The sequence below is a fragment of the Scyliorhinus torazame genome, chromosome 16, assembly GCF_047496885.1.
Source record: "Scyliorhinus torazame isolate Kashiwa2021f chromosome 16, sScyTor2.1, whole genome shotgun sequence".
NCBI classification, from domain to species: Eukaryota; Metazoa; Chordata; class Chondrichthyes; order Carcharhiniformes; family Scyliorhinidae; genus Scyliorhinus; species Scyliorhinus torazame.
Genome location: NC_092722.1, coordinates 139,299,732 through 139,313,028, shown reverse-complemented (window position 1 = coordinate 139,313,028; position 13,297 = coordinate 139,299,732). Strand labels below are relative to the sequence as shown.

At 40.1% G+C, this 13,297-nt stretch overlaps 1 protein-coding gene across 1 annotated transcript in view; it reads left to right on the top strand.

The window, feature by feature from the left end:
• Positions 1-11,365, top strand: part of pwwp2b (PWWP domain containing 2B) — a 52,238-nt gene extending 40,873 nt beyond the window's left edge. The window contains 1 exon segment of the mRNA XM_072479146.1: positions 7,715-11,365. The gene's annotated coding sequence lies outside the window, so the exon portion shown is untranslated.
• The last annotated feature ends 1,932 nt before the right edge of the window (positions 11,366-13,297 follow it).

Genomic DNA, 13,297 nt, shown 5'->3' with positions numbered 1-13,297 from the left:
GATTGGCCACGCTAAATTTCTCCTTAATTGGGGGAAAAATGAATTGGGTACTCTAAATTTATTTTAAAAAACGAAACCAATTCCCATAGCTCTGCAATTGTTTTCCCTTTTTCAGGTGCTGATTAATTCAGTTTAGAAAACCCTGATGTATATGTCTCTACCACAAACTCATTTCAGATCATAGCCACTCACTGGACATGTAAAGAAGTTTGTTCATGCCACCTTTGGTTTTACATACGAACAGGATGAAGCCATTTAGCCTGTGGAACCTGATCCACCATTCAATTAAATCATGGCTGATCATCTATCTCAACAATGCTTCCCCCTGCTAGCACTGTTGCTTCACAGCACCAGGGTCCCAGGTTCTATTCCCACTTGGGTCACTGTCTGTTTGGAGTCTGCACGTTCTCCGTGTCTGCATGGGTTTCTTCCGGGTGCTCTGGTTTCCTCCCACAAGTCCCGAAAGACGTGCTTGTTAGGTGAATTGGACATTATGATTTCTCCCTCGGTGTACCAGTACAGGTGCCGGAAAGTGGCAACTAGGAACTTCATTGCAGTGTTAATGTTGAGCCTACTTGTGACAATAATAAAGATTATTAAATCTTTTCATGACCACTGGATGTTTCAAGGTGCTTTCCAGCAGAAAAAGTACTACTTGTAGTGTAATCGCCATCATAATGTAGGAAATGATAAGGGAACTTCCCTTTATCCTGCACTGACACTCAAAAATTCCCCAAATGCTATGCATTGTAAAATGAGCTATAATTGGATTTCTAACACCGTTACTATGACATAACTACTACTGAACGACATCTTTAGCTCTGATCACTTCTTCGCCTTTTGGTTAAGATTAAGCCCATGAGGTCCAATGCCTTTTCTTGTCTCTCTTAGGTCTTTCTTGTAGGGACCATGAATTGACTTCAATTTGAATTGTTTTTCGGAGCAAGCAATGAGATAGATTATGGGTTTTCCCTGTCCACTCTGTGCATTGGCTTTGTAACTTTAAGGATGGGATTAAAAAAACACCTATTAGTTCTGGAAAATTTGACTAATGAAATGCCAAATGTTTTATTATGATAATTCCACAGTTTCTATAAATCTATCTTAATTCAATGCCAATCAATCACAACCTCTGTGGAAGTGAACAAAAGCTAGTGCAGGTCTACTGCTGTAACAAACCAATGCAGTAAACAGCAGTCCATGAAAATGGGTTGCAACAATGAAAATGTTGGGGCTGCACGGTGGCACAATGGTTAGAACTCCTACCTTACGGCCGAGGGCCCAGGTTCGATCCCAGCCCCGTGTGGGGTTTACATGTTCTTCCCGTGCCTGCATAGGTCTCATCCCCCACAACCCATAGATGTGCAAGGTATGTGAAATGGCCACGCTCAATTGCCCCTTAATTGGGGGGAAGAAAACGCTGAAACACCTCAATCTAAGGATAGACTTTCCACTCATTTTACCCTGGTATTATCCTCAAATGACATTTGTGTCTTGTGATCTCTTTTATGCTGGTTCAAGATTTAGTTCGCCCAAACCCCATGTGACAATTGATATTGAACTGATTCAGGGTAATTCTTCAGGTATACGAGGTGGCACTTTTTAAACTTAGTTATTTCTGTGGCTGAAGATAGTTGCAAATGCTTTGACTGGAGTAACTCAATTCAAGCAACTGAAAATAACTTCAGTTGCAGAGTGGATACCCCATCTCGGCCTTCCTTAAGGTCCCAAGAATGCAGCAGCATTGTAATGTAAATTGAATTTTGTTGAAATGAGAGACCTGTTGCAGAAGCTTTTAGCCTTGCGCTCATCCGGCCAAATGCCGAATTTCAAACTATCACAACAGTTTATTCTACTGGAAAAAAGCATGTTGGTTTGTTGACATGTTAACTCCGGCCAAGGTGTTGCTATGGAGAAAGTGACAGGAAACTGGTTTCCAAGCTCCTGTGTATTAAGTGTTGAACGTATTCCTTGTTTGTAGAGAATGGATTGCTTTATGAATTTGTCACTTCTAGCAAGAGTATCTGAGCTGATCCAAATGTTCCTACTTATGTGCAGCAGTGAATAAAGCGATGGTGCTGTAGTATTGAGTTTCAATTTGGGATCTGTTCCGTTAATTCTGCAAACTTAAAGAAGCTGCACATATCAGCAGAACCTTTTTTTTTCACTTGTGTGCAAGGATGCATAATATCAGATGAGAATAATTACAGACCAGTGGTGAAAAACCACCTTTTTTATATTGCTAGTTTGTCACCATCTGGATTTTGCGGACAGTGATGAAGCAAGATTGCTCGCTGTTCCCGGAATGGGTCTGGGTAGAGTGCTCTTTTGGAGGATCAGTGCAGACTTGATGGGCCAATTGACCATCTTTTGCACTGTAGGGATTCTATGAGCTTTCAAAAAGAGAATTGGATAAATAATTTGAGGGTAGAAGTGGCAGGGCTGTTCTCTTTTTCCTCTTTTCTCCCCCCCCCCCCTTCCCCAAAATGAGAAGGCTCGCCTGCCTTGACTCTCCCCTCAGCCATCCCTGTGCTTTAGGATTCTAGGTTAAACGTCCATTGTCTTGTGCTTATCTATTTAATCCACTACATCATCAGGAGTTTATTTTAGCTCACCTTCTCACCCACACACTTTTCTTACCCTTTAGAGAATAGTGGTGGAAGGATTCCCAAGCTGATTATCAGCCTGTTAAACCACATATGAACGCACCTGCTGTGACCAGCGAGTCCTGGCATTGGACTCTAACCTGGGACTTCTGGTCCAACAGGATACTAGCATTGTGCCTCAAGGCCTCCTACATCAGTGGTGAACGTAAAATGCTAGTTGCTTTATTTTTAATATTGTTAATCTCTTAGGGTTTTTAATATGGTGCGCCCTGCCCATACTAAAATAGCCATGATTTTGGCTGCATTGCGTATTTGTGTATGCCTTGTTGTGTTTCTGCTTGTTTCTGATAATTTGGCAAGATCTGAAAGCTTGTTATCCTGTGGAGCCTGTCTTCCAGGCCATTTGCCATTTTGTCTCTACATTTGGGGAGACCAAATGAAGATTTAGGGTGGCAGCACTGCTGAATACCTCCGCTCAGAGCCTGAGCTTCCAATTGCTTGCCATTTAATTCATCTTGTGTCAAGAAACGGGTAGTTTTAAATAATTTATATTTGTGGGTCTTGGCATATACAAGTTTAATTTAGTTTAATTTTGTATAATTTCAGTTTGGTTTAGATGCATGCATGGAGGGTTTACACCATGAAAGCAAACGGCTGAAAAGGAAAACTAAGTTGCTAAACAGCCAGGGACCACTCTTATGGCAAATAAATCGAGTTAGTTGTAAACTTGGACCAGGGAGCTGCAGAAAGCTGACATCCCAAAAGAAGAAAATCCAAAAACTAGGCAGTGGGGTCAAAAAGAAAGGAACGGGCAGCACGGTGGTGCAGTGGTTAGCACTGCTGCCTCACGGCACCGAGGTCCCAGGTTCGATCCTGGTCCATGTGGAGTTTGCACATTCTCCCTGTGATTGCGTGGGTTTCACCCCCACAAACCAGAAGATGCAGGGTAGGTGGATTGGCCATGCTAAATTGTCCCTTAATTTTTTTTTTAAGTTAAAAGGGAAAAAGGTCCTGTTCGGGAGAATTCAAATAATAAACCGAGAAAGTGCTCTGAGTTAGAGACCACTGCTGGAACCAGATTTAAAATTGGCTGCGTGTGAAGCCAGTAATTAAAAAAGGTTTGATGTCATCCAATACAGCCATGTTCTGTTGGCATTGCTGGGGACCTGAGAGATTGTTTAGAAGCTTGAATACACGTGACAATCCAAGACCGGAATACTGAACGAAAGAAATAGAAATCTGAAGTGGATCCTTGGTGAAGTTGCCCAAGAGAACTTGTTTGGGAGAAGATTCCAAGATCTGTTTTTTCATGAGTGGAGTTTGGCAACGCTTGTGTGGAAGTCGGCGTTCCAGTGAGACCCAGTTGCCTGCTATGTGTGATATGTGTCATGGGGAAATTTTAATGAGGGATCCATAGAAGTTGTTTTGGGTGGCATCTGTCACTTGGTTTCAGAGTGTGGTGTACCTGACTGCAGTTGGCCTATTTGTTTACACGGATATGTACTTCGAACAGTATAAGATATAGATTGTAATCTGTGTTATCCGTACAAATTTGTAAACATCTGTAAAGATATAGGTGGGGTAAAGTAGTGTAATCTTGTTTGTTGTTTTATTTTCTAAAATATTAAATTGTCAGTTCTGCAGCTCGCTGATCTAAGTTTTTCATGTTTTTCATCAAACGGCCAGTGTTCCATTCTGGGACCTGATTGTCCAGTAGTAACATCAGCTGGGATCGTTAGCACACTGGGCTAAATCGCTGGCTTTTAAAGCAGACCAAGGCAGGCCAGCAGCACGGTTCAATTCCCGTACCTGCCTCCCTGAACAGGCGCCGGAATGTGGCGACTAGGGGCTTTTCACAGTAACTTCATTGAAGCCTACTCGAGACGAGCAATTTTCATTTCATTCACTTGCTTTCATGCTCACATTTCTTGTCCTCTGCTTGCTGCAGTGTTCCAGTGAAGCTTAACACAAGCCCGAGGAACAGCGCCTCATCTTCGTGTTAGACAGTTTATAACCTTCTGGACTTCATATTGTGGTCAACAGTTTCAGGCTGTGAATTCTTTTTTTAAATTTTGATTTGTGCTTATTTTTGGTCTTATGCTAATTTGAATCCTTTTTTCATGACTTGGCTTTTGTACAAAGCTGTTAATTATTCTGATTATAGGGCAGCATGGTGGCACAGTGGCTAGCACTGCTGCCTCATGGCGTGACGTCCCAGGTTCGATCCCGGCTCTGGGTCACTGTCCGTGCGGAGTTTGCACATTCTCCCTGTGTTTGCGTGGGCTTCACCCCCACAGCTCAAAGATGTGTAGGCGAGGTGGATTGGCCGCACTAAATTGCCCCTTAATTGGAAAAAATGAATTGGGTACTCTAAATTATTTTTAAAATTATTCTGATATTTACACTTCTTTACAATTAATGCCACTCCCTTTGCCTTTTTGTTCCTTTACATCTTTATTGTTTAACCTCTCATTCCCTGTATCCTATCCCAGGCTTTCTCTTGTCCTTCTTCCCCCATTTTCAATGGCATTCTCTCCACTCACATTCCACCCTCCTTCAGTTCTGAAGAAGTCTTATTCTACTCAAAACATTAACTCTTTCTCTCTCCACAGATGCTGCGAGGCCTGCTGGGTATTTCAGCAGTTTCTATTTTTATTCCACATTATAAATAAAATTTCTTGTGAACATTTCACAGTATATTATATTTGCCCTTGTATGTTTTTCAAAATGGTGCCCTTGACCTGCGAAAACGACTTCACTAAAATATTGCTATAGTTGGTAAGCTTATAATTATCATTCTTCAGCAGCCATAAACCTATTGCAGGCTTCCCCATCATTCAGTTACTGAAGTTTTAATGATCCTTGAATTTCTAGATTTGTAGTAAAGCTCTGCATTTCCAAGGAAGGAAATGGATAGAAAGCTGTCATTGAAGCTTCTGTTATCTAGTAGAGTTATCCTACTGCAACTTCCCAGGCAAAGAAAAATACTTTTGTGTGGAGAGAGTTCAATTATATCTAAATGCTCAGTCAACGCTGGCCATAATATTTGAGATATGCTAATTAACCTCCATGTTGATATTTTAATGCTTTATTTTTAGTATTGGATTTTAATTTTAAGTTCAAATTATCGGGTGCTTTTTTTGTGTATATAAGCTCAGTTTTTATTGAAAGCCGCCATATTTCATTTCACTCCTGACTATTTGTTTATAGAGGACTAGAAGTAAATTATTCATTCAATGGTGATTCAGACAAGCTCTTACTGTCTAGCCAGGTTGAATGGTTTGGTTTCCAAAGGGATTTGTGTACATAGTTGCCATAGAAAATTAATGTGGTTAAACTGAAGTATTTTGCTTCTCTGAAGATGTCTCCGTCACAGTACAATTTTACATGTATACTCTCCTTTTAAACCACAATATATTGCATTGTGAATATTTACTAATGAAACTTATTTTAAAGTTGCTTTTATAAATGTGAATGAATACAAAGCATCAAGAAAATATTTCAAATTGTTGATAAATACTAGGGTTTAGAAGCATACACATGGGCATAGGTATGCTTTCTGAATAGATGATTAGGATGGCAGACTATACCAATGTTTGGACTGTGCTTTATACAGCAACTGCATAACTATTTATGGCTTGTATTGTCTAGATCTAATTTGCAATTCTTTTCAATAGCTAAGCAAGATGGTAATTGAAGTGATCTATAACTGCTTTGCTAACGTCCTCTTCTGACTACTTGTTTCTTTACTCATTCTTTTTTACTTGTCTCTATTGAACCATGAATGTTGCAAATTGACCTAGTTGCCTAATCTAAATCAGTTTGAATAATTGCTCTATCCGCTTGACATCTATCTGCAAACTTCACTTGCTATATATCAATTCGGAGTCAGAGAATTAATCCTTGGTCTCCTGCATAATACCTCCCATGCCTTTGTGGCACCTGTTTCTAAAACACACATTTTGGGCGGGATTCTCCGTCCCGCTGCACCAGAAATCTGGTGCGGCGGGCCCCTGGGATTCTTTATCTTGCCAGCCGGCCAGTGGGGTTACCCATTGTGGGCAGCCCCACACTGTATGGAAATCCCCGGGCTGCTGGTGAATAGGAGAATCCCAACAGCGGAGAATCCACCCTTCATTTTATTTACACATTTATTTGTCTACATACTGGAAGAGTAAATGTTGGAAAATCTCAGCAGGTCTGGCAGCACCTGTAGGGAGAGAAAGAGCTTTTCTCTCCTTATAGCTGCTGCCAGACCTGCTGAGATTTTCCAGCATTTTCTCTTTTAGTTTCAGATTCCAGCATCTGCAGTAATTTGCTTTTAATTGTCTACATAGTTTTTCCTGCACTTAATGTAACCTTGTTAGTCTATCATTTCCGCATTGTTTCTTTAATTGACTTATGAGAGACTTTAAAATCCTCTGCAATCTGTCTTCCTCTATTCACTAAACTTGGTACCCATAAGAAGAGGTGGAACCTCCTGCAAGTGAAAATTGTCAGAAGCAAGCAATTGAGCTAATTTCCTGAGATATTAACCCTGAAGCACTGTTTAAGCTCTTGGGTGGATGTTTGGATCCATGGCACTCTTTGAAGAGGTGGGAGAGAGAGGTACTTGGGTCCAGGCCAATTGTTTTTTTTCTTTTCCCAAAACGACACTAAAGCAGACTCCAACAAGTCCTTTAAAGAAAACAAACAATGCTATATATTTATTGAAATTTAGCTGATGGTATTACATAAATTTATATTGCCAACCACAGGCCCTGAGTAGTCTCTAGTAATTGGTTGTCTTTTTCATCCTTTTCTTTAGCAGCTCATAGAAGTATGGAACTAGTTTTGAGATGATTTTCTTTATCTAACTGCAAATTCCATGCTGTTTAAAAATAAATCAAATTGGCAAGAGTTGTACAGATTTGCACAGCAACTTTGCATCCCAAAATGGTTTTACTTATAATGGCTACAGAAGCATTTGCTGTGTGCATCTGCATAATATGATTAGCTTTCTATAATATCGATATTCAGTAACTGAAATGTGTTTCTCTGCAGGTACTTGTTATTGCAACTTTAATCAGTCTATGATGTAGTAATTTTTCTTCCTTTCTTTATGATAGCTGAAGATCAGAGGAAAGATGAATGGATATCCTTCCTACTTTTGACTGGCTCTGAGCTTCAATTGATGTTGTATATGGCAATTAGATGGCTGTTGAATCCTGCCAGGTTATTTTGAAGAACTGAGCTTGAGCTGTAACAAGCAAGAGAAAGGATCGGGCAGAAGGAAGTCTGACTTTATTTTTGGACTGTTAATGGCTGTGATGTCATCTAATTCTTGGGTGAACAGTGAATAGTATGATTTGGAATGTATCTACTTAAGTCACTGTTTTCATTGTCTAAGACTTGTCTCCATTGAATAAAATTACTGCAAAAAACAATTTCCAGGGTGAATAATGGATAAAGACTAACGCCTCCTTTATTTTGATTCAAATGATTTTTTAAGTGATCTAGTGCAGTAGTTTTAATACAGTGAGTATAAGATGTCTTTACTGCATATGCCCATGTGTCTCCATGATTGCAAGGCACACTGGGTATTGTTTGCAACTTCATTGACATTTAGCAGCATATCGTTATCAAAGTACATTAGATGCTAGGCTTGCAAAATGCTAATGTTTTCTCTTCTACAGTAACACTCAGTGGGCATATACCCCCCAACACTCAGTGGACATATAGCCCCCCCCCTTCCCAATGCACAGGTAATGTTGAAATAATGCATTTAAAGCCTTTCCTGGTATAATAAATCATGAAATTGTAATATTGTGAATTTAGAGGGGTAAAGTTAGATCCAAATTGCTTGGAGGAGCCCATATTGAGCAACATTGAATGTTGGCCCTTCATTTGCCATAAAGCAATATCATAGATTGTATTAACTTGTATCACTAATTCAATCTTTCAGTGTAGCAACAAAAGGTCATGACTTGCTTTAAGGAATGTTGTGCACAATAATGTTGAAGTAACTGAGCAAACCATGATATTAAGTTCAGATGTACTGTTAACAGCACTGGACGCTGCATAAGCAGATTGTGTTGGAGGAGGGAAGTGAAGTCTAGGCTACTGTATTGTAAATCAGTAGAGCTGCTTTGTTGTTCCACCGTTAAATTGTCACTCCTCCTATACCACAGCGTGCATGAAGTTTACCAAAAACTGAAGTGCTTCCATAGAAATAAACCAAAATTATTTGATGAAGAGGAAAGTGTATTTTGAAGCAAATCAGGCCATATAAAGATTGTTTGCATAATATCTGACTTGTTGCATAATAATATCTGACTTGTTGAAAGGGTTAACAGCTTTGTGGAGTGCATTCTTTTGTCTTCTGAATGGTAAGTGTGTCTCTAGTATGTGTGTTTTAAGTCTTGTGTACAGTGAACCTCAGTATGATTGAGCCCAAGTCCTTTTAATTAAGCTGTGAATTATCCTATCTTATTATGTCCCAAAGGGCAGCATGTGGCACAGAGGTTAGCACTGCTGCCTATGGCACTGAGAACCCAGGTTCAAATCCTGGTCCTGGGTCACTGTCCGTGTGGAGTTTGCACATTCTCCCAGTGTCTGCGTGGGTTTCACCCCCACAACCCAAAGATGTGCAGGTTAGGTGGATTGGCCATGCTATATTGCCACGCTATATTGCTCCTTAATTGGGGGGGGGGGGGGGGGGGGAATGGGTACTCTTTATAAAAAATGTTTTAAAAATTTATGTGTCTGAAAAAGCAATACCTGTACATGCAAGTGTACTGGTGTCTTTTTGCTCCATTTAATGCTTTGGAACTGCTCTTTAGAACACTTCCACAATATGTCAGTTGGCAAATGCACCTCCAATATTGAGCCATACCTAAGGCACCATATTCTGTTGAACTTTTGGGCAGGTGTAGTGTTTGGAACTATGCAGTTGGACTTGGCAGCTTTGGTGAGGAGTGATGAAAATTTGATCCTGCTGCAAAATACTTGGGTGCAGATGTCAAACAAGGACTGAATGGGGCTCAGCTGAAATGCACTCCTCCGATGAATAGCACATGTAAAGAAGGAAACAAGGTTTTGGAGGTTGCTGTGGAATTACTTCAAATCATGAGTTGGTGCCATCAGAAGGGATGAGGAGAATCTGAGAAATGGGATGCAAAATATTAAGAAGTGGGCTTTTACATGGAATGTAGATGACATGTGTGGAGCAAGTGGATTAGCAGCTATAGTAGCTTGATTTTGCTGGAGCTGAGTATCATTGCATAAGGAACATTCTAGACAAGACATCTGCCCATCTTAAGGCTTCACCTTTTCATTATGATCATTTAGAAAGTAGTTATTATCTGCTCACTTTTTCGAACTGGATTAATGGGATAATTCAATAGTTTTTCAATCTCCGTTACTGAGGAAATAGCTGGAAGAATCCTTTTTAGACCGGAGTCTCTGGTTTCTCAGATGTACCTCAGTATGCCATCCATTTTTGTTGCAAAATTGGTATGCAAGGAGTCCCAAATGATCAGTGTAGTTCAAACTTGCTGATCTTCATGTTACATCACTTGTTTTGTACAGTTCGTCAATCTTTCCTGTCCTTTTGCCTTTTTGTCTGATTATTTGCTGTACCTTCTGAGAAGGAATGTTAAATAATTCCTATTGTTGTATCCAGTGCAACAAAAAGTGACTTGACTTGTGTCTTTACCCCATTTATAACACCAGCTTCAAAAAGCTCTGCACGTTCATACTTCTGGTAAAATCATTTTTTGGGAGGGCAATTTGAGTTTGGCAGCAAAAACAGGACAGCTGCTTTCTTGGTGGATAACTCTTCCAATCTCCTTTACACTAGTACTGCAGCCGTGAGAGCTTTATTTTGAGGGGGGAATTAAAGCTGCATGTACAATAGCTTTCATTCATCAATTTACCCAATTGTTTACAGACTTGATACAGATGATAGGTGCCTTCCTACTTTATACAGGGACAATTAGCCACTGACTGCTACCAACTACAGGTCTTTGTTTCCAGTAGTGTGGAGACGAGAGACATCCTATGTGCATCTGTGAAACCATAAGACTTCCATGTTGTAAACAACAAATTCTAGATTTGTATTACCAATCTGCTGTCATAGGTTAATTTAATTTTCTTTACAGAAAAGGGGAGAACATTTGTAAGGGAAATTGAATTGAAATAAGCTCTGTCTTGCTTATTGACTTATTTACTTACAGTGGAGCTCTTCAATGTGTGTTAAAATATACTGTGACATCAAAATTGTCAAAGGCTACTGCGGGACTTAAATGTTTTTCTATGTGACTCAACGTTTCTAGACAAAATCGCAACTCCCCCCTTCGATAGCATGACCAAACCAACTGGATTTCCGTAAGATGCAGGTATTAAAAGACTTCCTGGAATCATTAACTAGCTGTGGCATGTAAGGGACAGCATAGAACCTCAAACTTCAATGCACCTGCACTGAAAATGTCAACCTAAATTGGATTTAATTTCCTGGGTTGTAAACTGCAGTGAATGGTAATAGTTTATATACTACAGGATTTTTTTTTTTTTTAAATTTTAAGTGATTGTATCAGTTAATTTTAAAATGCTGTACTTGTAAATGCTAGTGAATTGTATTCGGTCTTTGTATGACTTGCTTTACACCAGATTGACATTATGTATTTGCTAGTGCACTTCCACTGTACAAACTGCTGATATATTTGGGAATAGCAACAAGGTTTTAAAAAGCTAATCAGCAATAAAGTCTATTGAAACTCTTTGCATTTACTATAATTATTATAGCTGCAGCAAAGCATGTTTGAAACATTGTAAAGTTTTTGCATCTTCCATTTCAGTGATTTAATTGGTTAGGGTGCTTGATCGTGGTTTTTCTGATTCTGCTATGCTTGCTTCAGGAATTTTAGCCAATAGGAAATAATGAAGTTTTGTATACCAGCTTGATTTGTTAAATACTCAAGGAGCTATGCTTTTGCTTTTATTGCAAGTGTTGCTGCTCATTGAATAAAATGAAGGGTCGGAAAGGCCATTGACAAACATTGCCCTTTTTAACTGATTCAGATAAAGATTTGGGTGGAAATTAAATGCAGGTGCATCGTTTGGCTTTTTGTCCATTTGTGTTCTCCGTATAATCTGACGGGGCTTATAGTAGTGGCTGGGAAGCAGTCAGTTAATTTTTTAAAACTTTGTTCATGGGATGTGTCGCAGGCTGTGCCAGCATTTATTGCCCATCCCTAATTGCCCTTGAAGGGCAGTTAAGAGTCAACCACATTGCTGTGGGTCTGGAGTCGCATATAGACCAGGTAAGGACGGCAGATTTCCTTCCCTAAAGGACATTAGTGAACCAGATGGGCTTTTATGACAATCGGCAATGGTTTCGTGGTTGTCACGATTTTTTTTTTTTATTGAATTCAAATTTCACCATCTGCAGTGATGGTATTTGAACCAGGACTCTAGAGCAGTACTCTGGGTATCTGGATTGCTAGTCCAGTGACAATACCACTACGCCACCACCGTTCCAAAATAAGCTGCCATCCATCTTCAATGTTCTTTTATATAGTCTATGAGTGATTTTTGAATAAAATTGCAGCTGTTTGAATCAAAAACATTTCACAAATGGAGACTATTTTGGTGACTTTTCCACCCCTCAAACTACAAAAACAAGTGCTGATTTCCACTATTTTATCTAAGTCAGGATATTACAAAGTGCGGGTCGCAACCCGCTGATGGGTCGCAGATAGATGTCCGGAAAGTCTAGGAGCGATGAGTCACAGTGGTCCTAATTGGGGGAGAAGTGCCCAACAGCTGCGACCAGTATTCTAAATTGACAATGGCAGCTGCTCCCAGCTATAAAATAACAAAATAAGGCTGTGTGCAGTCTTCCGACCATAAATGGCAACACTGAGCAGGTCAGCATGCCCTGTATGTGCGTTTGGTGCAAAATCAGAGGTGAGTTTATTCCATTTTCTAGATGCTGGCAAGCAAGGCAAGAGGACTTCTGAAGATGGATCATTTTGTTCCAATGAAGAGATGGCCAGAGACACACACACACGCAGTGTACACGCTGGCCAGGATCTCCCATCTGAATCTTTTGGAGAGCTGCTGAGGAGAGTCCATGGCAGGACAGAGCAACGCTAGTGTTAGCTCTGTACAATGCTCCAGGGCATCTGGTGAACAAATCTGAACAAAGCAGTGTAAAGATGATTTCTTGAGGTACGGTTTTATCAATTGTGCCAATGGAAATAAGGATGCAAAGCCCATGTTCATTGTAGGCAGAGAAGTACTAGCAAATGAGAGGAGAAATTTAAGATTTTGAAAGTGCAGTGTGGATCAAAAAATCTTCCTTTGCGGTTATGACCCCAGAGTCAGTTTGCCAAATTAAAAGACAGTACTTTAAAAACACTAAGTCCATGAGGCTGCCAACATTCTGGAGTAGCATCTCCCAGAAGTATCCAGTACGGAGTAATAAACAAGCATTTTGCTGCTATTTCCCTTCATGACAACCAACACGTGCGAGGCTGGATTTTCCGTTTTCACAAAAACGAAAACTGCCCAAAGGAACTGGCTGAGAACCAATAGCAGGCTCCCCTTTCACATTAAAAGTAAGCGAACATATGTGTTGCAATGGTCGGCCAGCATGGGTCCAGGAGGTCCGCCAGTTGACAAAAGTGGGTCCCGGGGGAAAAGACTTA